This window comes from Artibeus jamaicensis, unplaced genomic scaffold, assembly GCF_021234435.1.
Source record: "Artibeus jamaicensis isolate MK-2021 breed Jamaican fruit bat unplaced genomic scaffold, CSHL_Jam_final contig_867, whole genome shotgun sequence".
NCBI classification, from domain to species: Eukaryota; Metazoa; Chordata; class Mammalia; order Chiroptera; family Phyllostomidae; genus Artibeus; species Artibeus jamaicensis.
The window spans coordinates 576,715-604,561 of NW_026521995.1; the positions used below are offsets into that span (position 1 = coordinate 576,715).

At 38.5% G+C, this 27,847-nt stretch overlaps 1 protein-coding gene and 1 non-coding gene across 10 annotated transcripts in view; both read left to right on the forward strand.

Annotated features, from left to right (window-relative positions):
* The window catches only part of CACNB2 (calcium voltage-gated channel auxiliary subunit beta 2), a 332,982-nt gene that overhangs the window by 193,741 nt on the left and 111,394 nt on the right, over nt 1-27,847 (forward strand). The gene's annotated exons all lie outside the window — the stretch shown is intronic.
* Nucleotides 18,903-19,048, forward strand: LOC119058833 (U4 spliceosomal RNA). Its single transcript, XR_005084328.2, has one exon. It is a non-coding gene; the product is annotated as a U4 spliceosomal RNA (small nuclear RNA).

Here is a 27,847-nt window from a genome sequence, read left to right on the forward strand (position 1 = left end):
AGCAATGAAAATGTCTATGCAAAATAATACCCTGTAATATGATAATCAGTTTTATGTCTAAATAAATAAATGTATAAATCTTTTAAATAAATCGAGAGATTCTTTTCCTGAAAGTTTGGGCCAAAAATGTGGGTGCATATTACACACGTCAAAATACGGTATTTACAGACATGTTTCTACCTTAGGGTTTCAAAGAGTATGTATGCTCTGAAGGCTAGTTCCTTCTATTTTCATTCATCTCCTTTTCTAATAAGTAATATACCATTTAATAGTATCCTTTTTAAAAGCTATAACAAGATAGGCAGCATTGATGTGGTTGAAAAAGGCAAGTTTTTCAGACCCTCTGGGGTCAGAGGGTCTGAATTCACATCCTAGTACCTATACAACTTTAGTCATGGCACCTAAACTCTCTGAATATCCATTCCTTTTTTGTCAAAGAGTGAGGATATAATAAAACCTATTAAATAGATTTGGCTTAAAAACAGATAATTTAGGGGGAGTACATTCTACATCACAAACTGCTATAAAAATGTTAATGTCAGCAGTGTTTCGGTTATTGCTGTTTCAAGTCACGTGGCCTTGAAGGGGTTTATTTGTCAGGTCTCCTTTCAACATCTGCAGCCTGGTCTTTCCTGTCCTGCCCGGTCCATGCACCGCCCCCTCTGACTGCATCTTTTCCCATGTTATAGGCCTGCTGTTCTCTCTTTGCTGTGTATCTTTTTCTTCTTCTTTCCCAATCTTTCTTTTTTTGTTGTTGAAACCCCATTTCCCACGCAGTATCTCTTTCTTATTATCATTAATTAGCTTGTTTCTTGTTATCATATAAAGCTGAAAGGAGATTAAAGAATTCTCATAAAATCCAGAGGTCTGTGCAATTTCTATTGTTCTTTATGGTAACAGTTTAGGCAAATGCTGTTTTATTCATGTGCACAAAATTTTGGAATGTTAGAGAGAGAAGAAGAGACTCATCTCATGCAATCCACTTGCTTTAAGGATAAAAGGAAATGTCTGGAGAGTTAAGGGACTTACCTTGGGTCTCAGACGTAGTGACTGATAGAGTTGAGAATTAAGACTGTTTCCAGAGTTCAGCCCACTCTCATTTCTTTTCACTTTGCTACCCACTGTATTGTAGTCCCTGTCCTAGAGTTTAGTTAAGGACATTATCTATGGGTTAGTTGGTTCCCAGCAGGCAATCTAGCTGATTGGCTCTGGGAAAATTATCTAACCTCTCTGGTCTTCAGACTCTCATCAGAATATGAAAGGACCCCCTATTCTTCTAGGCATCTTTGTAATTATGTCTTCCTTCATTTGTATTTAACAACTATTTGAGAGCCAATTATTTACAAATATAAGGTGCATTGGATTCTTATACATGGTGCGTATTTGTGTTTTTTCTCAAATGCCACCCAAGGTCGAGCCATATTTCAGTCTCCACAACCAATGAGGTTTGGCCAGTATCCAGTTAAACTATTTCTAATTAAGACAGCATGGCTTTCTTGGCAGAAATCCTGTCTTTGAATTACAGGGGTATTTGGCAAGGTCTTTGCTATCATTCACTAACAGGCTGTAGGAAAATGAAGTATTGTTTGGATCATAATGTTGAGACAGAATGATGTGACATTTTTACTACACACTACCTGCAAGGTGACAGAAGAGCCACATCATTCTTCGCTGAAGGACCAACATGGCATGAACCACTGTCCACCATACATGGGTTTCTTTCTGTACCTTTCCACACAAATTATTCACAACTTGAAGCAAGAAAGAATTTATATACAAGTATCTTTGTTAATATAAGAATGAAAAGAATATGTTAGACCATTTGGTTGGTAGGAGATGCAAAGTCCAGTGAGTTACTAGATCATTTAATTTTACACAGACTAATTCTCAAATTTCCTTTAAATTCCTAGAAAAGTTTCTGCTTATTTAAATAAATGGGAAATGAATCAGGCTTGGTGTGTTTTGTTCCCTGTCTATCAAGGAGACTCAGAGGTCTGCCAGCTCTCCATTGAACGCTAGCAGCCTTTCTATGTCTAGGTCTGTGTCCAGTGATTAAATCACTCTGTAGAAATGCGAACGAATGAATGTCCCCTAGACGAGTACTTCTTTTGCTCTGTTTTGCTTTTTAGTAATCAATTAATTTATTACATGAAAAACTGATTTTGTTTGGTTGTAGAATTCTCACTCAGTTTGCCAGACCATCATTTCCTAAAGTGCTCACAAGCAGTCATTGCTTGTCTGTTGGTGTCTGGGAGACTATTTTAAGAGCATTGCCAAGCGTGGGAAACTAATAGTGCTATATTCCAGTGGCGGAAGTGGTATCACTGTGATAACGCACTTCAGCTTCCTGTAAAAGTGACTCCTGGCCATGTGAGAATCTAGTTGAGGGTGTGTACGAAACATGTACCATGATGGCTGTGAGCATTCTGAAGTGGTGAGAAACTCTTTTTAAGCTCATTGACGTCTAGCATTTTCATCAGTTTTTCAAATCATTTTAAAGTTTGTTTTTAAACTTTCTTCTCAAGTGTCTGCTGTCACTCATAGAAATATGAAATGAATAGCTTGTTTCTGAGGAACTAGACAAATGTTGAAATACTTCTGAGCAAAATTGAAATTAATAAACATCTTATAAATTAATTACTTGTATTTCAGATTATACTTGAATTTATATGTGATATTTGAATATTTTACAATGTATCTTTAAAAGATATTTTTAAAAATCCTTATAAATATAGCTACAGGCTGTTTAGATTCTTTAAAAAAATCTTGACTTCCCAGGGAAATAGTATCTGTTAAAATTAATTGAAAGTAATTGAATTGAGAATTCTGTTATAAAACTTTCTTTAAATCACTTGTAAATAATAAACCATTAGTAAAATCTCACTCTATGAAACACCTGTCTTAAACATAAAAATATATTTAAATTAAAGATAAAGATAGATAAATAGATACATATGATTGGGATGTTACATTGCTCTCATTCAGAAAATATGTAAAAAATTAACATTAATCCATACATAGTACAAAATGAACAACAAACATTTTTATATGCAAATACAATAGGAAGCTAAACTGAGTTACAGACACATTTTGAAATTGTAAAAGGATATTTTAAACCATATATTTATTTGAAATATTGTGTCATTCGATTCAAATTTAATGATCGCATTTCTGATTCCTTAACATCTTGATAAATTGAGATAATTTGATCTGGTTTTAGAAAGGTCTATAAGCTCTTTAGGTTAGCAATACCATAGCTTAACTGGTAAGAAATAACTTTATATTAAAGAAGGAATTTTGGTATTCTGCTGATATTCCACTGAAAACCAAATTCCTTTTTCAGGTGTGTGTAGAGGCATAATGGAGTAAGGTGGTTTCACTTCTTCTCAGGTAGCCAGGAGAAAAGAAGCTTCCCAGACAGTAACTGAGCTCTCTACTTTAAACACAGCAAGTTGAAATCACAGTTTCCTATTGGTTTCTCTATTCCAACTCTGGGGGTGAGATCACCATGAGAGATCCAATTCCAGAATGAGAGGTGAAGGTTTTCATTGTAAATTTCAACGTGGTAAGACACATAAAACTTCTACTGAACAAATAATGCGGAGATGCACCCCATGTTTAACCTTACTCTCTGTGGTGTGAGTGGCTCATGCCAAGTTCTCAGACTGGAGAGAGCAGCACTCAGACATGTGCTGTCAAGCAGAAGAGAACACTTTGAGGCATGATGTTAACATTTTAAAGAAAGCATTCCTGAAGATGAATTCCAGCTTTTTGTTATTTTTTTAACAAAGAGTATATATAGGCAAATGCAGAAATTATTTCCTAGAATATACCCCAAGGAGTAGTTTAGGAATATAAACATTCAATATGTACCTGTTTTATGTGATTATGCACAGAAGCCAGTTTTTCATGAATAATTTCTATTCTTTTTAACATAATTTAAGGTGCCATATGTTATATAGTGAAGAAAATATTTAAAGTTTGCCGCCATGGTAAACAGTTACAGCGTGGGTATCTGCATACATTTTTAAAGTGCTGCCCTAAGTGTCACAACCGGAAGTGGTGTTTATTTGAATTGTGCTATTAATTTAAATGAAGTCACTGTCAACTCATTAATTCATATCGTTTGGGTTATTGAGACAAATTTAGAACTTTTCTTGTGTTAAGTGTTAAGACGTTTTAGCCCTGACCAGTGTGGCTCTGTGGGTTGGGCGTCCTCCCGCAAACCGACAGTTTGCCAGCCAGTTCCCGTGAGGGCAGGTGCCTGAGCTTTGAGGCAGCGTCCCGGCTGGGGGCGTGTGAGAAGCAGCTGATGGATGTTTCTCTCGCACATCAATGTTTGTTTCCTCTTTCTCTTTCCCTCCCCCTCTCTCTAAAAGTAAATGAATAAAATCTTTAAAGAACTGTTTTAGCCCTGGCTGGTGTAGCTCAGTGGATTGAGAGCAGGCTTGCGAACCAAAGAATCGCAGCTCAATTCTCAGGGCACATGCCTGGGTTGCAGGCCAGTTAGTTCCCTGCAGGGGACGCATAAGAGGCAACCATACATTGATATTTCTCTACCCTCTCCTTCCCTTCCCCTCTAAAGATAAATAAATAAAAAAATTAGAAAAAACCCTGTTTTTAAAAAACCTGAAAATTAGATTAGAATATTCATTGAGTCCTTAAATTTGAATGTGTTTGTTCTGTAGAAGAGGTCAATATATAACCTTTTGAAAAATTGTGGTAACTCTTTTCAGTTTTATACTTTATCAGAACTGGTTAATTTTACTGAACTCATAAAGAATATTTATAGGCATTTAAAAATAATTTTTAATTTCTTATAGTTCCAAGTTCCTTTTTCCGTTTTTCTTTCAGTCAGATATTCAGTTTGTCACTATTTTTTCTTCATTATATTTGTCATTAATACTGAATATTTGAAACCTCCTGTACTCTGCTATGGTATATAGGCTACAGTAATCTAAACTTTGATATTTTTACTACATCCATATTAGAATTTTTATTGTTATGGTTTTTGCTAGATTCCTATCTACTCAAAGTGTGCTCTGTGGACCAGCTCTTCCAATATCACCTTGAAGCTTGTTAGAAATGAAGCATCTCAGGCCCAACCCCCAACCTACTGCAACAGAATCCATATCATAGCAAGGTTCCCCAAGTGATTCAGATGCTCATTAGCCTTTAGCAAAGCTGGTCTGGAAGGCCTTCTTACACAGACTAGATGGTTAGATGAGATGGGTGTTCCAGCTCCTTAGTGTTTATAATTCTTTTTATTTGAAAAAAGTTAATTATTCAAAGTCAAAGAGAGGTCAAGAGCTCAAGGTTTGAGAGGAGACAAGAAGCTGAACCCCAGTGCTGCCACTGTTGGCCCTGAGTGACTCTGGGCAAATCAACCCATGTAAGCGCAGTTCCCCTCCTGGGAGATGGGGATGTTAATGGAACAGTGCTTGCCACATAGTTGTGAGATGTAGGTAAAGTGTTTAACTCACATTGTTGTTAACTCACATTACATTGTATTGTGCCTTTTATAGACAGACAGGCGGAAACGGGAGGGGGTGGGGAGGGGTGGGGGGAAAAGACAGAAAACCGTACTTGAACAGCAATTAAAAATATTTTAAAAATAAGAAAACAAAGGAAGATATGCCCATTAAACTTAGCAGGCTTGAATGATTGGGTCTGTCTTATAACATCTAAATTGGCTTTGAAAAAAAATCTCATGATGGTTGCCCTTCTTAAAGAAAATAGGCTATGCTGTCCTATGGTTTGATTTTGGTCACATATATTTTTAGGATTAAAGCAAGAAATAATGAGCTTGGATCTTCCAACCATGAAAGAGTCCTTAATTGGAGCTCTAACAGCCTGGCTGGTTTCTTTTCACGTTTAAATTCCCCCTTCCCTTCATCTCCCAGTGGGTGGAGGCCTCCAAACAGCTGTAAAATGTCTAAAACTCTGCCCCGCTCTGTAGCCCATATTTGGGGCCACAGCAAAGTGAAATTCCGCCCTCCTGGTTGCAAGATGCGGGATGTGTTTGGCAGGCCTTCTTTAGTGAACAGAATTTCCTTTTCAGCAAATTCTGTTTTAAAAAAATGAACCCAGGATGAGCTCAAGCTATTAGTCACAAGTTTTCATCTTTATTAGGGAGGTTTCATCAGGGAGTAAATACAAGTGGGTGTGGGAGCAGTCTCCTAATTGTACTTTTCTAATTTAATTACTCTCTCATTGTTGGATATTTAGATTGTTTTTCACAAATACACATCATCCCATGATGAATATTCTCATGCATAAATATTTTTCTGCATTTTATTTCCTTCACATAGATTTGTAAAAGGACAATTACTCCTCTGGCTGGTGTGGCTCAGTGGATTGAGCACTGGACTGTGAACCAAGAGGCTGTTGGTTTGATTCCCAGTCAGGGCACATACCTGGGTTACAGGCCAGGTCCCCAGTGGGGGGTGTGCAAGAGGCATCCACACACTGATGCTTCTCTCCCTCTCTTTCTCCTTCCCTTCCCCTTCCTCTAAAAAATAAATAAATAAAATATTTTTAAAAATAAAAGGAAAATTACTGAATATATACTTATGAAAGAGTAGTATGTCTTTTCAAATTACCTTTTATTTAATTTTTCTTGTTTTTCAGTTACAGTTGACAAATGCTGTTACATCAATTTCAGGTGCACAACAGAGTGACTAGGTGTTAGGAAGCGCCCACCCCACCTTTGCTTCCAGAACTGTGTGCTCATTCAGACGCCCACCAGCAGCGTCTGACTTCATTTCACTCTGACATCGACTGTCATTTTAAAACTGGTTAATTTGCTATGATGAAATACTATTCAGCTATAAAAAATAACAAAATCCTGCCATTTGCAACAACATAGATGGGCCATGAGGGAATTATGGTAAGTGCAATAAATCAGACAGAGAAAGACAAATACTATACAATATCACTTGTCTGTGGAATCTTAAAAGAAAAAAAAATTAGCTCTTAGATACAGAGAACAGATTGGTGGTTGCCAGAGGCAGGGGTTAGGGGGTAGGAAAAATGAGTGAAAGTGGTTGAAAGTTACAAAGTCCCAGCTATATAATAAAAGTCCTGGACATATAATATAGCGTGGAGACTATAGGTAACAATATTGTATTGTATACTTAAAAGTTGCTAAAGGGATCTTAAAAGTTCTCATCACAAGAATAAAATTTTTTAATTTTATGGGGATAGATGTTGACTAACGTACCATGGTGATCATCTTGCGATGTATACATATATCAAACCATTATGTTTTACACTAAAGTTAACACAGTGTTATATGTCAATTATATTTTGATTTTTAAAATACATAATTAACATAGAAAATTAAAAAATTTTAAATGGTTATTTGATAAAAATGAGATCTCATTTTTAAGTACTTGTATATTTCTGACTACTCTTGAGGTTAAATTTTATTAGTCTTTTCTTAGCCATATTTGTCTCTTACTTATGTGCACTTGGGTAAATTACTTAACTCTCTGCACCTCAGTTTCTTGTCACTTTGTAAGGTCATTGTGAAGACCATGGGTTAATCTATTGAGACACTTAGACTAGTAGGTGCAATATAAATGTTAGCTGTTAGTACTCTGGGTCCTTGATGAATGTTTAATTTATGGCTTTTGTCCATTTTTTCTATTGAGATCCCAGTGTGTAGAGCTCTGTGAGGCATTGACCTTACTCCTTTGCATGAAGTTGAGAGAGGACAAAATTCTCGGATGAATCCAGTGGTTGTTATTACTGAAGATGCTAGGAGCAAAGTGAGGGTGCACTCCTCAGTGTTGATGTCATTACCGCCATTTTACTGATAATACAACAAAGGTTCGGAGAGTTCCAGTAGCTTGTCCAGGGTATAGCTGACTTCTCATCCTGTGCCACCTCCATGCAGCTAGGGATCTCTGGTCTCTTGCCTTCTCTGCGGTGCACGTTTTGGTGTGCACATTGCTACTAAGGTAATGCTGCATGGTGTGTCATTGATGTAGACTCTGGAGCCCCATAACCTGAGCTCACACCCTGGCTCTGTCATTTACTAGCTATGTGGCATTAGAAGCACACTCACTTCACCAGTGAAATAGGGGCCATAATGGCACCTGCCTCGTGGATTGTGGTAAGGACTAAAATAGTTCATCTATATGTAAATCGCCTAGAACAGTAGTCTTGCGCCTGGCCTGGCAGGTGCTCCATGCCAGCTGCTACGATCGTCATCACCACCTTCAAAATCCCGTGTGGCCGAAAGGCCTCCCTGATGTTTCAGGAGCATTTCCTTTTTGTTGACTACACACCACTCTAGGGGGTGGGGAGAGCATTTCTTAGTGGACTGAGAACGTTTGCTTTTGTTTACCCTGTGCCACAATGAACTAAAAGGAAATTTTGTTAAATGAAAATTATGCTGATTCTGATTTGATTTTATGCAACTGACAGATCAGAAATCTGGAGTCCCTCAGTGCTCCCAGAGGACATACTTTGTTGTTATAATTCCTGAGTGAAGGAACTCCCCAGTGAGGCCACCGTCACCCTCTTGTGCTGCCATCTCTTGTTGGAAGCTGCTGAATGTCCTTGCAGCAAGGGCTCGGTGGGCTGAATAGCATGGCTCTTGTCCACAGATGTGTGCAGGTCCCTGAGGTTTGCACTGTGGTGGTGCATCCAGTGGTTTGGAAATAAACTAGATCAAAACTTCACTCTCTGAAATACAAAATCATTGACGGGGTGTGGGAGGGGGGTGGTGGATTACATTTCCCTATAGCCTGCATTGTGGGGAGATCATAAAGAACCTTCTTTGCAGAGGTTTTCAGGATCTGTGATAGAGCAGAGGAAAGAGCCTTTGTTCATCCATTCATTCGTCTGTTCAATTGTTCATTCATTTAGCGGGCATTTATTGAACCTTTACTGTGAGCCAGGCACTGTGCTTTCTCCTTCCTGAGCTCAAGTTGAGTTATATCTGATTCCACTATTATATCTTTATTCCTATTTCTCTTTCTCCCAAACCAAGCTGGGCAGTGTTCCTCAAGGGGCCACAACCTGCTGTGTAAGGCTGATGAGAAGGATGATAGTAGAGGTTATTTAGGGGATATTTATACGATGCACTATATTAAGTGATTTACATGTCATAATTATTCAAAACAATTTTATTTTTGCCACCCACAATTTACAGATGAAGAAAATGAGATTTCGGGAGATTTGAAAATGTGTCTAACATTCATTTCATTACTATTTTAGGTTACTAGATTTAGGTGTCCAGCACAGTCATTAGACAGTCATGTACTTCAAAGTGTTCTACCCCATATTTCAGGTACCCACCTGCACCATACACAGTTCTTACCTTGTCACTGATTCTGTTCCCTACGCTTTTGTCATCAGTGGAGTGTTGTGCACAAGCTCCTGGGTAGTGTTGGTGACCAAATGGATAGTCAGGTAGTGTTTTGGGGCCCAGATACTGACTACATGTTTCTTGTACAGTAAATGCACAGTTGTATTAACTCATTTTAAATTTGTTCCAACTAATTCATTGAAATCATTTTAATTCATCAGAAATGCTGGGGACTAATAATGTCCAAAACTGATATTTTGAGTCAAACAGTAGCATACCCCTAATTGTAGAGGGTCCTCATCAGTCTGTCAGTGTGCGTGAGAGAGTTAGACTGTAGAGCACAGCATTTACACTGAGGTGCCTCAGAGAAGTCATTCTTCCATCATTGCTCAGCACACTCTTCATAGTCTTAATTCTTAATTGCTGTTTGAATGACATCATTTTCTTTTTTCCAGTTCCCGTGGATTATTAGTGTCTTTGTAACTGGATTCTGAAGAGCTCATTTATGACTAAAATGTTAACCATATCTCATGCATTGCAAATGTATTATCATGTTTTTTTTGTTTTTTTACTGTGTTGTTTTATTTTTTGTTTGTAAGCAAAGTGTGTATTGAAATATAATCATTCTGTTTAAAAAATATATTAAAAAATAAAAATAAAAATGTGCCTAAGCTCACATATCTGATAAGAGCTAGAACCAGAATTTAAGCACGGGCCAATCTGACTGCAAAGTCCAAGCCCTTTATTGCTCTAGCTGCTCGTCTCATGAGGTCACTTAGCCTGTCCTGTCCTGTGCATCAACAAAATAACAAAGTAGCACCAATGGCACTTTCCTAAGTACTACTGCACAAGCACTGTCCTTTATTCCTAAGCATCACAATAATATTATTTGCCCTGCTATCTCTTCCCATTTCCCAGATAAAGAAACTCAGCCTTAAAGACATTCTATAACTTGTCCCCAGTCATCCAACTGAGAAGTGTCAGACTTAGTACTTTCTAAACAAAGGCTCCTTCAGTGGAAGCAAGCAGCTGTATCTAAGATGTAGCCTGATGAAGAGTTATACATTCTGTGGTGTGAGAGATTGAAAGTGCTTGGGAACTGACTGCTGTGATGTGACCTGTTTGCTTTTATGTCGTCCTGTGATCTTGTTCTGTGATTTCGCCCTCCCTTTCCTGTATCAACACCCCAAGAAGAAAGAAAGGCACATGCACCCTTGGCTGGTGTAGCTCAGTGGATTGAGCTCAGGCCTACAAATCAAAGGATTGCAGTTCGATTCCCAGTCAGGGCACATGCCTGGGTTGCAGGCCAGTTCCCAGCAGGGCATGCATGAGAGGCAACCGATTGTACACTGATATTTCTCTCCCTCCTTCCCTTCCTCTCTAAAGATAAATAAATAAAAATTAAAAAAATATATATATAAAAAAGAAAGGCACGTGCATCTTTATTAGGGTAAAGAAGATCTCCGTGTGCTCATGGGGATGAAGTCCATTGTTAAATTAATCATTTTCTAAATCCTCTGAGAAGCAGTGTTTACTTTTCACCCTCAGCTTTCAGGACTGTGCAGGGGGAAAACGTCAGGCAATTTAAAATAGAAAATGCTACCTTTAATTAAAGAAGACTTTTTTTTCTTTTCCCTAAATAATCTAGTTCCTTGAAACTGGGAAATGGAAGACAATATCTGTCACAACTTACTGCTGGAAAGCGGGTGAAAATAAAGCTCCCTTGACCCTTATTGCGGATGTACAGCAGCCCATGCTCTAAGTATTGACCTTGATGTTCATGGGCCTGAACCTGGTCGTGGGTAGATGTGAATTTGATAGTAAGTACCTTTATAAGTGGTGATGTATATGCCCACATTTGAAAGATGTCTAATTTTCCTGGTTTGTTGGCATGCTGAAAACCACTTTGAAAGTACCTCTAAATGCCTTAGACATAGATTTGGAAAATAAAACCATTTTCTCATTAGTTGGAATAGAGGATTAGCAAGCAACTGTCTTGAAATACCAGCTTTAAGAATAAATAATCTTTGTAATCCTTGCCTGAGACTATATTTATTGATTTTAGAGTGAGAGGGTGGGGGGAGAGAGAGACATCCATGTGAAAGAGAAACATCAATCAGTCGCCTCCCATGCTCACCTGGACCGGGAACTGAACCCACAACCTAGCTAAGTATCCTGACCAGAAATTGAACTCACAATTTTTTGGTGTATGGAGGATACTCCAACCGATAGAGCCACCTGGCCAGGGCAAGAATAAATCATTCTGATGAGGGAATGATTAGATGAGGAGGAAATTTCTTGTGCCACATATATGGCCTCTAAAAATAAACCTTTCAAGTACTCCTGTAAAAATGGGAACTGGAGTAAGAAATAATTTGACTAATTAGATATCAATATTATGCAAACTATGTAATTTTAAGTCTGGCTTATCATGGAATACAGAAGTTGACCAGCCTGTTCTGTAAGGCCAGGTAATAAATATTTTCATCTTCAAGGCCGTACATCAGGGGAGTCAACTTCATTTTCACCGGGGGCCACATCAACCTTGCAGTTGCCTTCAAGGGGCCAAATGTAATTTAGGACCGTGTAAATGTAACTACTCCCTAACAGTTAAGAGAGCTCGGTGCTGCCACGGGGTAGAAACAAGGCGCTGGGCCAGATAAACAAGGCGGAGGGCCGGATTCAGTCCGTGGGCCTTGTGTGTGCCACTCGGGTCATACACCCTGTCACAGTCACTCGGTTCCACTGCAGCAGTGCAAAAACAGCTGTGGTCACAGTGTGTGAGGGACCGAGTGTGCCTGTGCTGCAGGAAGGCTTAATTTATGAACACTGAAATCTGAATTTTATGTAACTTTCACATGCCATGAGATATTCTTCTTCCGCTGACTGTTTTCAACTACTGAAAAATGTGACCACCATTCTTAGCTCATGAAACATACATAAAGAGGCCGCAGGCTGACTTTGACCCAGACGCTGCAGTGGCTGGTCCCTGATCCAGACTGTGTGATTAGAACCCTGCAGGTATTTTTATACCAACAAAGCTTCTACACAAGCTTCACATGAAACTGAAGACTACACTACAGGTGCCCCTGTGTAGAAAGCTATTTTATTTGAGTTTTCTGAAACTTATACTTGCCAAGTCAAACATTAACCTTCACTCCAAATTCAGATGTTATATTTAAATTTCTCCCCAGACTTGGGAACTGACTGACGATGATTATTATGAAATACATAGGGCCCTTGACCTGTTTCTTTTGGTTGTTTCGAAAGGTCAATGTCATTATGTTAATCAGGACCTAGGAACATTATGCTTCAGTTCTTTGTGGAAGGTATTATCGTTAGAGAAATGGTCCAGCCATGTGTTTGTACGGGGGTGCAGAGAACAGAGGCCAGGAGACTGGGGAAAGTGAAGTCACAGGGACCAGTAGTGAAGAAACCCAATGATAATTAAGGCCGTTTTCTCCCTCTGCCCAAATACAAATCTTGAAATGTGTAAGTTTCCACATTTGAGTTATTGTACTCAACTATCAACAGCATGGCTTGTGATATGTCCACATGTAAAGTCTGAATGAGTGTTAATTGGGTATTTTAGTGCTGAAATTATTTGTTACCTAAAATGCTGACACAACCTGAAGTTCTCTGATTTTTATAATTATACAGCTCACAGAATTTCTTTCTCTAGATGTGATTGCTTTATACAAACTATATTTCAGACACATGCTTAAGATCAATTAATGATTCAGAAATGTAGTTATTAGACTCCACCGTGACTTGATAGTAAGAGTCTTCTTGAGTCATCAGCCTATTCACAGTTTGGGGCTGGTGGAGACTGTGAAGCTCTAACCAAAAAAGCAAAAAATATCTCTCTTTGATGTAGTAATGTACAACATCATGACTGTAACAGGTGCTTGTGTAATATATTTAAAAGTTGTTCATAGAGTAAATCCTAAGAGTTATTATCACAAGGAAAGAAATTTTTCTTTTTTGTATCTGTGTGAGATGATGATATTAACTTAACTTACTGCAGTCATCATTTCACAGTAGAGTTGTCCCTCCATGTGCACAGGGCATGGGTTCCAGGCCCTCATGGATGCCAAAATTCAAGGATGCTCAAGTCCCTTATGTAAAATTGGCATATAACCTGCATACATCCTCCTTACACTTAAATCATCTTTAGATTACTTATAATTCATAATACAGTGTAAATGCCATGTGAGTAGTTGTTGTATTATTTAGGGAATAATGACAAGAAAAAACATCTGTACGTGTTTAGAACACATGCAACTATCCCAGTACTATTATACTACATAATTGGTATACGTCAACAGCCATGTAACTTTTTTGAATATTTTTATTGAATTTATTGGGGTGACATAGGTTAATAAGATTGTATAAGTTTCAAGTGTGCAGTATGACAATACATCGTCTGTATATTGAACTGTGCGCTCATCACCCAGTTGTTGGAATGTGTGTGACCCCTGGTTGGTTGAATCCATAGTTGCCGAGCCCACAGACACAGAGGACTGAGTGTGTGTGTGGGTCCAGTTGTCCTGCACGGCTTAAACTTACACAGTGCCCATGTCTATTCTACCCTAAGAAAACTGGAGGAAAGATACCTCCCCTTCTTCCCTTTTCACCACAACTCCCACCAACAAATGTGTTGCTTAGCTTCCTGACCAGAGCCACCCTAGGAGCTGGGCACAGTCAAGGAGGCAGCGAGCAGTTCTTGCTTTCCTGGAGCTGACTTTCTGTGAGAGTGTATTCGTCAGCTTAATGGAGAGAATTTCTTTTTTTTTTTTTAATATTAAATTTTATTTAGTTACTTTTCAAGTACATTTTTTTTAATCTATTTCTCCCATCCCCCCCCCCAGTCCTCATCTCTCTGTCTTTCATACTTGTTCCTCAAAATCCCTCCTCCCTTTTTTTTTAATGGAGAGAATTTCTTGCTCTCACTTTTAATTTTTTTCGAGTTCGGAGGCTTACTCAGATTTCTCTACCAGAAGCCATGTTGGTTTAAAAAAACATTTTTTATTGTGGTAAAATAGGCATATACGTAACAAACTTTGTCATTTTAACCATTTTTAAATGCATTGTTCTGTGGCATTAGTACAGTTATCAACCGTAATTCCCCACCCCCTCTGCTCCCCAGGCCCTGGCAACCACCATCCTACTTCTGTGTCTCAGTGAGACTGCTCCAGGCCCCTCATGGGAGGGCGGTCACACGGCCTTTTGTGATTGGCTTACTACACGCAGCATAGTGTCCTCAAAGTTCACAAGAAACTGTGATTTTAAAAATGTTTTTAATTAAATTTTTTAGTTTTGATTTAATTAGGCTAAAGCTTTCTATTTCAGTCTTCCTAATTCCTTTAAAAACTTGTTTTTAAAATATTGACTGAATTACCAAGCAATATTTTTCTATTTGCTTTTGTCTTTGCCAAAAAGAAGAGCCTTCATTGTTTAAAAACCCTTGAGTTTTAGTCTAACTGAGAAGCAAAGTGCATGAGGGCAAGGGACTGTTTTGAGGATGGTCCTGCTTTTAATTACTTTCAAAAGTAAATGAAAAATTATGAATTAAGAAAACTAATTTTGCAGGTAATTTTTAGAGAATTATTTAGTAGAATGGTCTTAATTTTTCAAATCACCACAGAAAATATGAAGAGGAAAATAATAATGTTCCAGTGGGGGGAATCTCACTGTTTAGAAAATGTGTAGAATTTTCTTTCTGTAATTCTCATGTAATCTAAATTATATTAATTAGCACATTTCTTCCTATGTGAAGAAATCTGTAGCGTGCCCCCTATAAAATGGGCTGCCTTGCTTGTAAGCACCCCCGTAAGTCAGCCTGAAGAACGAGAGCAGCGGGCTTTCTGACCCTAGAAAGCAGTGAAGCCAGCAGAGCTGTTAATCCTCACTGCTGAGGCCCGGTCTTCAGAGGCATGCCAGCTGGGAAAATTATACTCGCGCTGCCCTCCTTTGGTTCTGTTGTCAGAAATAAACAGGTAGGAACTCCCACCTCTCCTACCTAATAGAACCTTCATTTTCCTGAATGATGTAATTGCCTGCAGAGGTTGGAATGTGCAGCTAGAGTTGTATTAGTGAGCGTTCATGAAATATGTGGTTCACACATATTTGGCGGAGGTAGTTCCTGGGAACTGCTGCTCCCTGACAGAGTGTGTTCAGGACGTGGCTTACCCAGAGCTCCAAAGTCCTGCTGGTCGTGTACAAGTCGGGTCCACCCACTCCAGGCATCTCTCTGGACATAACATGGAAACATTCTTGTTTTTGGTTCTCTGTGGAAATCACAAAAGGATAACTCGAAAAGGATTGAACTTCCATTTTTGGAGTGAGACTTTCATATATTTTTATCATACCATCATCCTCAGAAAATGATGTATAATTATAAATGATATACAGTGGGGCTCTAGTATTAATTTGTATTTTTGAAATCACTGAAGAAAGCTATAACTCTTAGGTATGGTAAGAAAAACAAAAAAGAAAAGAAAGAAAATAAAAGGAAAAAAAAAAAGAAAAAGACAGCACCCTAGCCAGTCTGAATATCTTATCTCCTAGCATCCATCCAGATTTGGTCAGATTTTTCAGGAAGGTTGTCTCCTGTGATAAGCTTTGCCAATGCACATCACCCCAGAAACTGTCTCTCTCTCTGCTTACAGTTTTATCTTTCTCTTCTATCTGTCTCATATTTCGATGCCCCATTGGTAGGAAATACAGATGTTAGATTATTTGCTAAACAATGCAGTCCATAGAAATATCTTTTTACCTGCTTAACACCCAGTATCACCCAAAGTTTGATACAATGGACATATTTTATTTACTTACCCAAAAATATTTACTGAGCACCTACTGTGCACCAAGGTGGGTGCTAGGTAACCAGTGAGGAGCAGAAGACCCAGAGGTTAACAAAATAAAGTCTCTCTCCTTGTGGAAGACCCACCTCTGCAGGGTCTTGGGGTGAGAGGGTCAATGGCAACCCAAGTAGTGCCTGCCTTTATAATGACTGAGAAGGCCAATTTGAATTTAGAGTTCTTGAAGCTCCAGATGGAGATGTGGCAGTGGGGAGAGAGCTGACACGCAGCTCTTTTGTTCCTTTAGGCTCTGTCAAGATCCTTGAGGGACTTTTGTCCTATCTGTTCAAGTTCCTGTTCATCACTCTTTCCTTAGCAATAGCTGCCCTTGGTCACATCTGGCTCTGGGAGTGTGCGCACTGGTGGGGAAGTATGTCCTAAGAAGGATAAACCTGAGAAGAGACCAAATCAGGCCTGAGAAACGACTCAAGGCCATTTGTCTGAGGGATTCTGGGATGTCTGGTACCCAGAGCAGCCAGAGCTACCCTGACTAATATGGTAGCCCTTACCGTGCATGGCTATTTAAATGTCAATTAATTCAAATTAAGTAAACTTTTAAAAGTTGTTGCCTTATTGCACTAGCCCTATTTCAAGCCACATATTGGCTAGAGGCTACAGTATGGGAGAGCTCCGATGCAGAACCTTTTCGTGATTACACAGCGTTCTGTTGAACAGGGCTGGTTTTGAAGGAGTGGCATGGACTGCAGATAAATGTGCAGGGCCAGAGCAGAACCTTCTAGAGCTCTCCAACGTGGGCACAGGCAGCTCTTTCCCAGGTCTAAGGGTCATGCTGCTTTATAGAGCTTGTATTCTAACTAGGGGTAAAGGGGAGTGGGACGGATGATGAAAGTGTGAACAATGATTAAACAAGTATGTTTATAATCTCACGGAATCTCCAAAGAAAATAAACTGGGTGGTGTAATAAAAGAACTGTAGCAAGAGACAAAAGAAGAGTTGCAAGCAGTGGAAACACAGAAGTACAAGTTCTAAAGCAGAGGGAGTTTGCTGTGCACAGAGACAAACAGAAAAGGTGGTGGTCGCAGATGGAAGGTAGTAAAGGAAAAGCGGTGCCTGTAGTTGTAGCAAAGGCCAGTTATATAGATAAGGAGTTTGCGTTTTATTTGAAGTGAAATGGGAAGGAATGGAATATTTTAAAGAGGGGAGTGATATGATCTAACATATGTTAGAGGGAGATTGATGTGGCCACTGCGTGTAGAAGGGTGGGGTCAGGGCAGAACCCGACCAATCAGAAAGCTGCCCAGGAACCTGCCCACGGGGTTAGTGATTTGACTAGGTTTGTGGTTGTGAAGTGGAAGAGGTGGGCAATGATATTTCCATAGAGATGAAAGTCAGCTTTATTTTCAGGCAACAAATATTGAGTGCCTGCTGTGTACCAGACCCTGAGTTAGGTACTGGGAATTCAACTGTGGAAAAAAATGACACAAATCCCCATCATTGTGCAGTTTATGTATTAGGGGCAGAGTCGAGTCGTATATAAATCTATGAATATCTGCATGGTGTGTAGAAAGCAGGGAAATATAAAATGAAGAAATACAAAGCCAAGAAAGGGGAATAATGAATAGCTAATCGATTGCCATTTTAAATGCTGGTTATATCAAATCTATGACCTTTCACATAGATTTACAAAATTTACAAAAACATTTTGGGAGAAAAGGAAAAAATGTTTCCAGAGGCCAAGTTAAGAGGGCCAAAGAGGCACCATGGGAGGGACCATTTACTGAGTCAGTACCGAGACCCCCCCCCCCACACCCCCAGCCCCCACACACACAGTCAGGGTTGGACTCCTGCCTCTGGGTCCTATTGCTAACATAGGTGGTCACATCCTGGGAGAGACTTGAATATTTTTCATCATAAAAATAAAGTGTATCTCTTTTTTAATTGAATAAATTTCAAGTAATGGCTGTATGTATGAAAAATATACCATAGAGATTGAGAATAGAGACAGATTTTGCAAATCTTTGTGGAAAATTACCTAGAAATGTTATTTTTAAATGTCTTTAAGTATTATGAACATGGTAGACACACACACACACTCACAACTTCAAGCATTACAGAGGTAGCACAATGGAAAAATAAGTCCCTCCCCTCCCTGGCCCTGGATTCCTGGGTCTCCTCCCCGGGGGAACCACCATCACCAGTTTCTTCAGTGGCCGGTCGTAGAAGTGCTCACTCCTGAATAAACAATGCAATGGTACGCGGAGCTTCAGAAAAAGGCTGGTGCCTGATTCTGCCCCACAGAGCCTCTGGTCGAATTGGTCTGGAAAATGGCTCAGACACATGTATTTTTCTCTAGGTGATTTTAGTGTGCCGCCATTTATCTCTGGTCTAGAGATAGCATAGGTACTACTATGTATATATGTATTTTTAAAATAGTATGTATACAAATAACAGCAGAACAGTATCCACTACTTTGTTTTTTTTCCTTTTTTTTTGCCTGAAAATAAGTCTTAGAGAGTATTCCATGTTAGCACTTATTGCTAGATATATACAAATGCCTGTCCTGTTAATTTTGATGTCTGAATATTGTGCCATCATATGGATGCCACATAATTGGGTATAACTTTATTTTATCAGTTCCCTAATGATGGGCAGTTAATGTCATTCAGTCATTTGTCAACACAAAAAATGCCATAATATACATTCTAACATAGCCAAACACTAGTATTTGCTTTCACCACTTTAAAAAACATCATAATTTAAGCTTTGCGCAGTGGCAGTATCGTAGCCAATGAGGTTTATCCGAGGCGCAATTATTGCTAATTGAAAACTTTTCCCAATACCCCGCCGTGACGACTTGAAATAAAAAACATCATAATTTAAATAGGGCATTTCTTTTCTTGTGAATTCCTCTTCCTATTTTTTTACCTCTTTTTTTTTTTACAGAATTTTTTCTTATTGAGTTCCAAGATGTATTAATATATGAAAAAATAAACACTTTGTGAAAGGTAGATATTTTTCCAGTTTGATTGCTGATCCTTTTAAAATTTATTATTTTTAATTCTATGTACTAAAACATATGGCTCTTCTGTTTTTAAATTTTTAAATATGGATTAGTAGCTGATCCAGGCACTGTAAGTCACCTGAGGACAGGGACTGTGTCATATTTATTGTTGAATGCCCAGTGCCTGGCATGTGACAGGTGCTTTTTGAAAGAATGGGTGGATGTAAACCTAATGATGATGAAGAGTCATTTAGGCTGATCCCATGCATTTACACAGAAGACATTAAGGATTTAATAGTATTACCATAATTCAATTCCTTTTGTAATAGAACGTGCCAATATGTACCTGAAATATTGAGTGCATATCCATCTGAGTTACCTCCAAAGACTTCCTCTTGCTCCTTAAACACACTAAGATCATTCTCCTCTTCAGGTTGGTCCATCTGCCTCAGAACATTGTTCCCTTTTCTGTTTCTATTATATTTGCCTATAACTTCAAAACCCAACCTAAATTCCCTTTTCCTTTGGAAGCCTCTTTCTAGTCTCCCTGCTACCTTCCCTCATAACACCCTATGCTTTCCACTTACAGTAATTACCAAGAAGGTTATAAATAGTTTTTTTGTGTTGTTACTTCTGTAATATCCGTCTCCCTCAGTAGACTGTACATCCAGTCATGTCTTCCACCCACATGGGCACGGGCATGAGGGATGCGGAGGTGAAGAAAGCTTCCTGACCTCCTCACTGACATTGCATTCTAATGTGATCTCTGTGTGGGGGAAGGCGAGATAGGAATACTAATATTTAGTTATACACGATGTTGAATCATTGTCATTTGGGTCAGTGGAAGACCTAGCAGGTGTGTATCTTTGGTTAGGAGGGTCTGAGTCTGGCATCTCTTTAAACAGTGGAAGCATCAGACCTGGCAAGTACACACGCTCTACCAGTTTGTGAAGCTAGCGAAGGGTCACAGGCCTTTTCTAAACTTTACTAAACTGTCAAGCCATTTTTGCCCTGCTTGATGGAAGCTTTGCCATCATTGAAATTCAATATGCTTTTAAACTTAAAATTGTATTTATTATAGTCATTTGGAGTGCCATAATAAAATACCATCGATTGAGTGGCTTATGAACAACAGAAGTTTATTTCTCACAGTTCGAGAGGCTGGGAATGCCAAGTTCAAGAATATTGGAAGATTTGGTGTCTGGCGAGAGCCTGTGCTCAGATTCCCAGCTGACCGCCTTTCTCTGTGTCCTCCCCTGGTGGAAGGAGTCTAGAAAGCTCTCTGGAGTCTCTTTATTAAGAACACTAATCCCATTCATGACGGCTCCACCCTGATGACCTGAACACTTCCCACAGTCGCCACCTCCGGATATCACCTTGGGTGTTTAAGTTTGTGAGACAGGAAATATTGTTTGAATTGCTTTTTACCAACTGTCTTGCCCCGTATTTTCTAAATGTTAATATTGTCTGGATTTTCTAACATCAACATTTTTCTTAATATAACCAATAATTGGTTATATATCCAGCTGAATAATCTGAAATGGGCAGCCTACTTCTAAACATAAATTGGTGTGAACTAGATTGTCTTTATAGTTCTTAAATCACCTCCTGAAGGTAGGGTAGCTGCTTAAAGGGACACACGGACTATTTTAGGTCAGTAGGTACTTTTCACTGCTTTATTACTGAATGCTCCACACCACTGGCACTTTTCAGCCAAATCCCCAGTTGTGTAGCCTATTTTTCATATTAAATCTCTCTGAAGCAAAGTCATCATAGCTCTCTGGAAGGTTAGACTTTTAGAGCAGTGTATTAATAGTTTACCACCAAGTTACTGAGTCATTTGGCCTGCTTAAGTATCTAACCTAGTACCAAAAAATTATTTAAGTAGCCATATGAGAAAACTCTCATGGTTCAGTAGATATTTAAAATAATTATCTTAATGCATTTTGTACAGAGAAACATAATACTTTAAAATGTTAGCACTTCATGCTTTAGTAGTTTTAATTCTTGAGTCCTACCTGATATGACTCAACAGTTTTCAGCATTTTTTGAACAGGCATAAAGGGTCTTCCTGGAGCCCCAGAGCTTGCTTCCTGTCCCCACATGTAAAAACAAAACAAAACAAAACTATCAGGGTTAAATCAACCAGTTAGAGAAAATATGGATCTGAAAACCCTATTTGATTGCAACACCAAAAATATTTTCAGAGTATTTTGTTAGACATTGTAAGTGCAGTATGAAAGAGCTTTTACTTCTATTCATAAAAATGATAACATTACAGAAAATTTTTACATTTACCCTTAAATTTTTAAAAAAGGAAAACTGATCTGACCCTATTTCTTTCTTTCTGTCCTTTTTGTGTACGCCTAGTATTTTTATATACATGAATGTATATTTTTATAGAAATGATCCAGACTTTTCTTTTTTTCACCAAATATAACTATTATAAACATTTACCTGTGAGCTCTTTGGTCTTGTAACTATTATTAAGGTTTATAATAATTTACTAAGTATATGGGGCATAATTTAAGAATTTTAAGATAGTTCCTAGAAATGAAATTATTAGTCTAGATATGTGTTAATCTAGATACATATCTAAATACTAATAAAAAGAACATGTTTCCCCAATAGATTGTGTGAAAGTCAGAAAACCACCACCAAGATATGAAAGCATCAGTTTTCATGTACCCTCACAACACTGTGAATTAGTACTTTGCTAAAAAGAGTACTAATTTAATGAGGAGATTGGATTGTTTTTAATTTAGTGAGGCTTTTTCTAAATGCTTGTGACTGATCACTTTTTAAATTTTTTAAGTCATAACCTTTGTCTATCTATATCATTGATCTCTTATAGGTTTCCTTATCAGTTAGTATAGTTTGTGTATGTGCAAAAAATATCTTAAAAGGTCATATCTTTACAGACTGAAGTCATATCCCTTTCCACAGCTGTGTGGTTCCTTGGAGGACATACTTAGGTACTGTCCTTTAATGTCTGTGGGTTGACTGTTCACCACTACCTGGCAGAACTGGCCCTGAAAGGCAGGAGCCAAGGGTTACTGTTCGTTATGCCACTCAGAGGGAGGCTTGCGGCTGGATGTGTCATCGCTTGATGTAACATAGGCTCCCCTTAGTCCTGGAGAGCCCACTGAGATGTGCTGGAATTTACATTTGTCTTGTCAGCCCATTGCCTTGCTTTAAATATATTACTCAAAATTGCCTAGAAAATGGCTTTCTCCACTGCCGGGTGGATTTCTTTTAAACATTCTGTCTTACTAGAAGTATGCAGTCACATTTTCTGCTGTGAATTTAAACTCCGTCCCCACAGAAATGCAGTAGTAGTGTAAGAGAAGTAACAGTCAGTGCCGAAGAGTCGTGCAGTGTGTCATATTTACAATGTATTTCAAACCATCTGCAATGACTTTTCAAGAATATTCTTTCTAGTAGCTTTGCTTTAGCATACTCATTTTAGGGGGAGGAGGTTAGCCAGGGTATACTTACATGACTTGCCTCTGGCTGCCTAGTGCGTCATTAGCAGCTTTCTGATGGGAACTTTGAGTCTCTGGAATGAAGAAGTAGCAGTAATGGGAGGAAAAGCTTCATAGAACATAAGCATTAATCATATTTTTCAAAATATAAAATCTCTCTTAAATCCCTTGGAAGATGGCTGCTATATAAACTCTAAATATAATGGCTTTTTGTTTTTGAGTGGCTTGCTTGTTATGGGTCAAGTTTATTTAACTAGCCTATAGTTGATATGAAGTTAACAAATTTGGTATTTATTGAGGTTTGTGATAAAACACCAAGCACTGTATCTTCAGACTGAAGTCTTTGTTTAGAAAATATTTATTGTTCACCCACTATGGGTTGGTCAGATTGCTGTTGATGCTTTTTTTGGAAGAGGCATGAGAATGTTTAGGCATATTCAGAAGTGTTTAGGAGTGCTAAAAAGGACCCTGTGTAGTGGAAGGGCTTCAGGATGTAGGAGGTAAGGGAGAATAGGCTCTCTCTGGTAACCGTTGTTCATTCATTCAACAAGTGTTTGCAGAACATGTGTTCTGTGCCAGGCACTATTCTAGGCACTTGGGATAAATGAGTGAACAAAACAAAACAATCTCTGCCATCATGGATGTTCTAGTCTATGGGAGGGAGATAGATACCGAACAGTAAACATAATTAGTAAATAAACTATATTTCATGTTGGAAGGTAAAAGCACTATTTTTTAAAAAGTAGAACAGGAGAAGAGATGCTGAGATTAGAGACACTAAGGGGGCAGTAGGATTATAGCTTTAAATAGGATGGTCACAGAAGACCTCTGTGGGAAGGTGATGTCTGAGCAAAGACTCGAAGGAGGTAATAAGCCATCGTGTAGAAATCTAAGGAGAGAGCATTCCGGGTGCCCACGAGGAACATGAAGAAGGCCAGTGAGGTTGGAGCCAAAAGGAGGTTATGTGTGTGAGTGGAAGGGGTAGGAGATATGTGGAAGAGGAGACTTAGGATGAGCAGCCAACCTGTGAGAGAGTGAGAGTTCTTGGAAGCCAAGTTGAGGAAGTGAATAAAGGACAGGGAGTGATATTAAATAACCATGCTAAATGCTATTGATAGGTGAAATAAGATGAGCACTGAAAACCGAGCTCTGGATTTAGCCATATATCATTGATGACTTTGACTAGTTTTAGTTCAGTAGTGGAGTGGAAGAGAGAAAGTTTAAGAGAGAGAACTGGGTCCTGGCCAGGTTGCTCAGTTGGTCAGGGCACTGTCCCATATGCCAAGGCTGCTGGTTCAATCCCTGGTTAGGGCACATAGAGAAATCAACCAATGCATGGATAAATGGAACAACAAGTCAATGTCTGTTTGTCTGTCTCTCTCTCTCTCCCTCCCTTTCCTCTTTCTCTCTCAAAAAAAGGAAATGATAGAAAAAAAATTTAACTGAAAAAAAGAGATAACTAGAAAAGAAGAATCAGAGTAAGTAGAGGCAACCTCTTTGAAGAATTTTTTTCTGCAAAGAACAAAGAAACATAGGGTAGGAGCTAGCAAGAAAATGGAGTTAAGAGAAGGTGGTCTTAGGCAAAGAGAAATGTAGCACGTATATATGCTGACTTTAGTGATTCACTATAAAGATTGACAGTAGTGATATTCATGCAGGGTTTCTACACCCACCATGAATTTCTGTACCTAAAATTTCCTCTCTGTGATTCATTCATCCCTTTTCTCTCATATAATTTTTTAGCAATATTTTGAGGAAGTATACCTCTCCCAGGCTGTATTTTTCAGTTTCTTGCCTCCTCATTTCTATTCTTATGACTGAAAAGTAATATTTTATTAAAAAATATTAATATGAAAAATCTTGTCATCTATCACCACCCATAAATATTTATTCAAGGCCTAAAAAGCTCCCCCAACACAAAAATACACACACAGGTACACACACAAACTATTATAATCATGAAGAGAAATTATTTATCTTATGCTTAAAATCTAAACTTAAAAATAATATGATAATTGGCCATCTAATTTTAGCTTTCCAAAATGATTCCTTTTAACTGTCAAATTTTGCAAATATTGGAAAGAGGTTGTTATACAAAATATAAACCACTATCATACCCTCCAAGGAAAAATTGGGTGATGCCAGTGTTTTGAATACATTAGTGGAAGGAGAGAATCCTAGAAGCAGCAAGAGATAAGGGGCCAGTCACCTCCAAAGGAGTTCCCATCAGACTGTCAGCGGATTTCTCAAAAGAGACCTTACAGGCAAGAAGGGACTGGAAAGAAGTATTCCAAGTCATGAAATCCAAAGACCTACAACCAAGATTGCTCTATCCAGCAAAACTTTCATTTAGAATGGAAGGACAGATAAAGTGCTTCTCAGATAACATCAAATTCAAGGAGTTCATCATCACCAAGCCCTTATTATATGAAATGTTAAAGGGACTTACCTAAGAAAAGAAGATAAAAAAAGGAACAGTGAAAGGACAGCAAACTCACAGTTATTAACAACCACACCTAAAACAAAAGCAAACTAAGAGGACAGCTAGATCAGGAGCAGAACCATAGAAATGAAGATCTCATGGAGGGTTATCAACAGGGGAGTGGGAGGGAGAGAAGGTACAGAAAATAAGTAGCATAGATGGTAGGTAGAATATAGATAGGAAGGAGGGCAAGAATAGTATGGAAAATATAGAATCTATAGAACTTGAGAAATGTGGTGATAAACTAAAGGGGGGGAATGGCGGGAGAGGGGTGTGCAGGGTGGAGGGGAATGAAGGGGGAACTAGAACAACTGTAATGGCATAATTAATAAAATATATTTTAAAAAAAGATTCGTTAGTCACATCTCCGAGCTTTGCACCTACCATTTGTGCTTTTGCATAACTTCAGCTTCAGTGCTGAAAACTAAGAAGTGTTCCTGCTGAACCAAAAGGCTGCCCAGAAGACACTTGAATCTCAGCCAGCTTCAGGCAAGGTCAGCTGCCAGAGAGACTACTGAAGGTCAGTCTGCCAAGTTCTGTTGATTTTCAGGGAAGAAAGGAAAGTTTCGATAGCCAGTTTCTTGATTTCCATTGTTTTCCTAGTCTACTTATGTACTTTCCATTGTAGACAAGTGGTGAACAGAATACTTTACAATTTTCAGTGACTTTTTTAAAGTGAGGAAAATTCCAGGGCAGCAGCCAACTCTTTGAATCTTTCTTTCCACAAAACAGCATTACATTGATGAAAGAAATTATCTGTTTCCTTAGACCTTTGTTGGACCTTCACTGCCTTTTGGGAAGACAAAATTTGAGACTCTGAACTTGAATTTAGAGAAGATAATGCCTACCTCCACTGATCATTAGTTCTGTAACCTTGGTGAGGTAACTGAACTTCCTTATGCCTCAGTTGTTTCATCAGTAAAAATAGAGATAATGAGAAACTAAATTATTTATTGCTTGTGATCAAACACAATGCCTAACATAGGGCACACATTCATTAAAAATTAGTGATTGTTATCATTCATATACATAGTCTAAATAAATTGTACTCATTAGTAACATAATATAGACAATCTCAAAAACATACTGACTTAAACCTTTAGGAGACAGTGCTGGATTTAAAAAGGAGAAAATCAGAGAACTTTGTTTCAATTTCAGAAGACATGATTGTTCCGATAAAGTGGAATTTACTGGCAATTGAAATACCCCCTCTAATTAAGAAAATCAAAAATGTCTCATCTGTGAGGTGATGCCATACAAACAAAGTGGGGTCCCCAAATCTATACTGCAGGTGTGCCTCAACGGGCATCCACCTGTCCAGTGAGAAAGAGGCGGAGGGAGCGGACGCAATCTCAAATACTTCTGCAAAAAGTGCCATGTTAGCTGTACTGACTGCTTTTCAGTTTTTCAAATACCTAAGCATACCTTGTCTTCAAGGCCTTCCTGAGTATGTGCTGTTTCTGCCTAGACATCTCTTTTCTCAAAATTTTGCAGGGCTGTTTTTTTTTCTTCTCCTTTGGGTTTCAGCTTAAATCTTACCTCTGAGTGTCATATCATCCTAACTAAACGAACATATTCCCATTATCATTTTATCTCAGCCTGTTTTATTTTTTCTCATTGTGATTGTTTTTTAATAACTTTTCTAAAAAATGGTCTCTCTCACTGGAATATCAAGTTCCATAATGGAAAGAAAGCGTTAATCCTTTTCACAATCATATTCTCAGCATTTAACTTACAGTTGCAGCACTCAGAGTACCAAATGCATATTTTTGTTTTTTGTGTGTGTTTGGTTTTTGGTAAAATTTAATATCTTCATTGATACATACTATAACCATGCAAGGGTTATAAATTTTCCTGTGCTCTTGAGAAAATGGAAGCTAACATTTTGGCTTTCACATAATCATGAAAGCATCACACAGGAATGAATTACAGAGATTGGCTTTACTTCTATTAATGCATTGTCATTACGCCAAATGGTAGGTCAGTCACATTTGAGATTTTACTACAGGATGCATTTGAGCAGAAATTATGTGACATTGGCAAACTAAAGTATAAAATAGCAATGAAAATGTGCTTAATCTCTAGCTTGCACCCTATTTGAATTTTTACTGCCAGGAACACGAATGATCTGTGAACAGTGTGTTTTTTTTCCTGAGGAAACCAACAAAGCATGAGGGGCAAAGTAGTTTCTTAGAGACATCCAGGTGTCATCACTGGAAAAAAAACACAACATATTAATTCTCCTAAGCTCCAGAAGGAGATAACAGCCTGAGGAATGAAGGAATTATCATCCCTAGCCACACAACAGCCAGATCCTTTCCCTTTGGTCCTTGTTCTCTGACTTCTATCCCGTTTTGCGTTACATGAAGAATGTGGGCCAGACCAGAGTGGCAGTGGGTGTCTGTCGGTCCCATGACAGGTCAGGGAGAAACAATTGAAGTCAAACTTGCTGTTGGTTAGCATAGCCCTCTACATGACAAGGTCATCTGAAGTCCTAAGGATCTTGGGTGGGAAGTTGTTTCGTCTAGAATTTGGGAACCTTAGAATACTCTGAGAAACTGATTTTGTCCAAGAGCATTTGCTGTAGACTTCGTATGAAAACTTCATCGGGGAATAGATGAACAGTTCGGGATCAAAAATGCCACTCTTGCCCTGGCTGGTGTTACTCAGTGAATTGAGTGCTGGCCTGCGAACTGGAAGGTTGTGGGTTTGATTCCCAATCAGGGCACACACCTG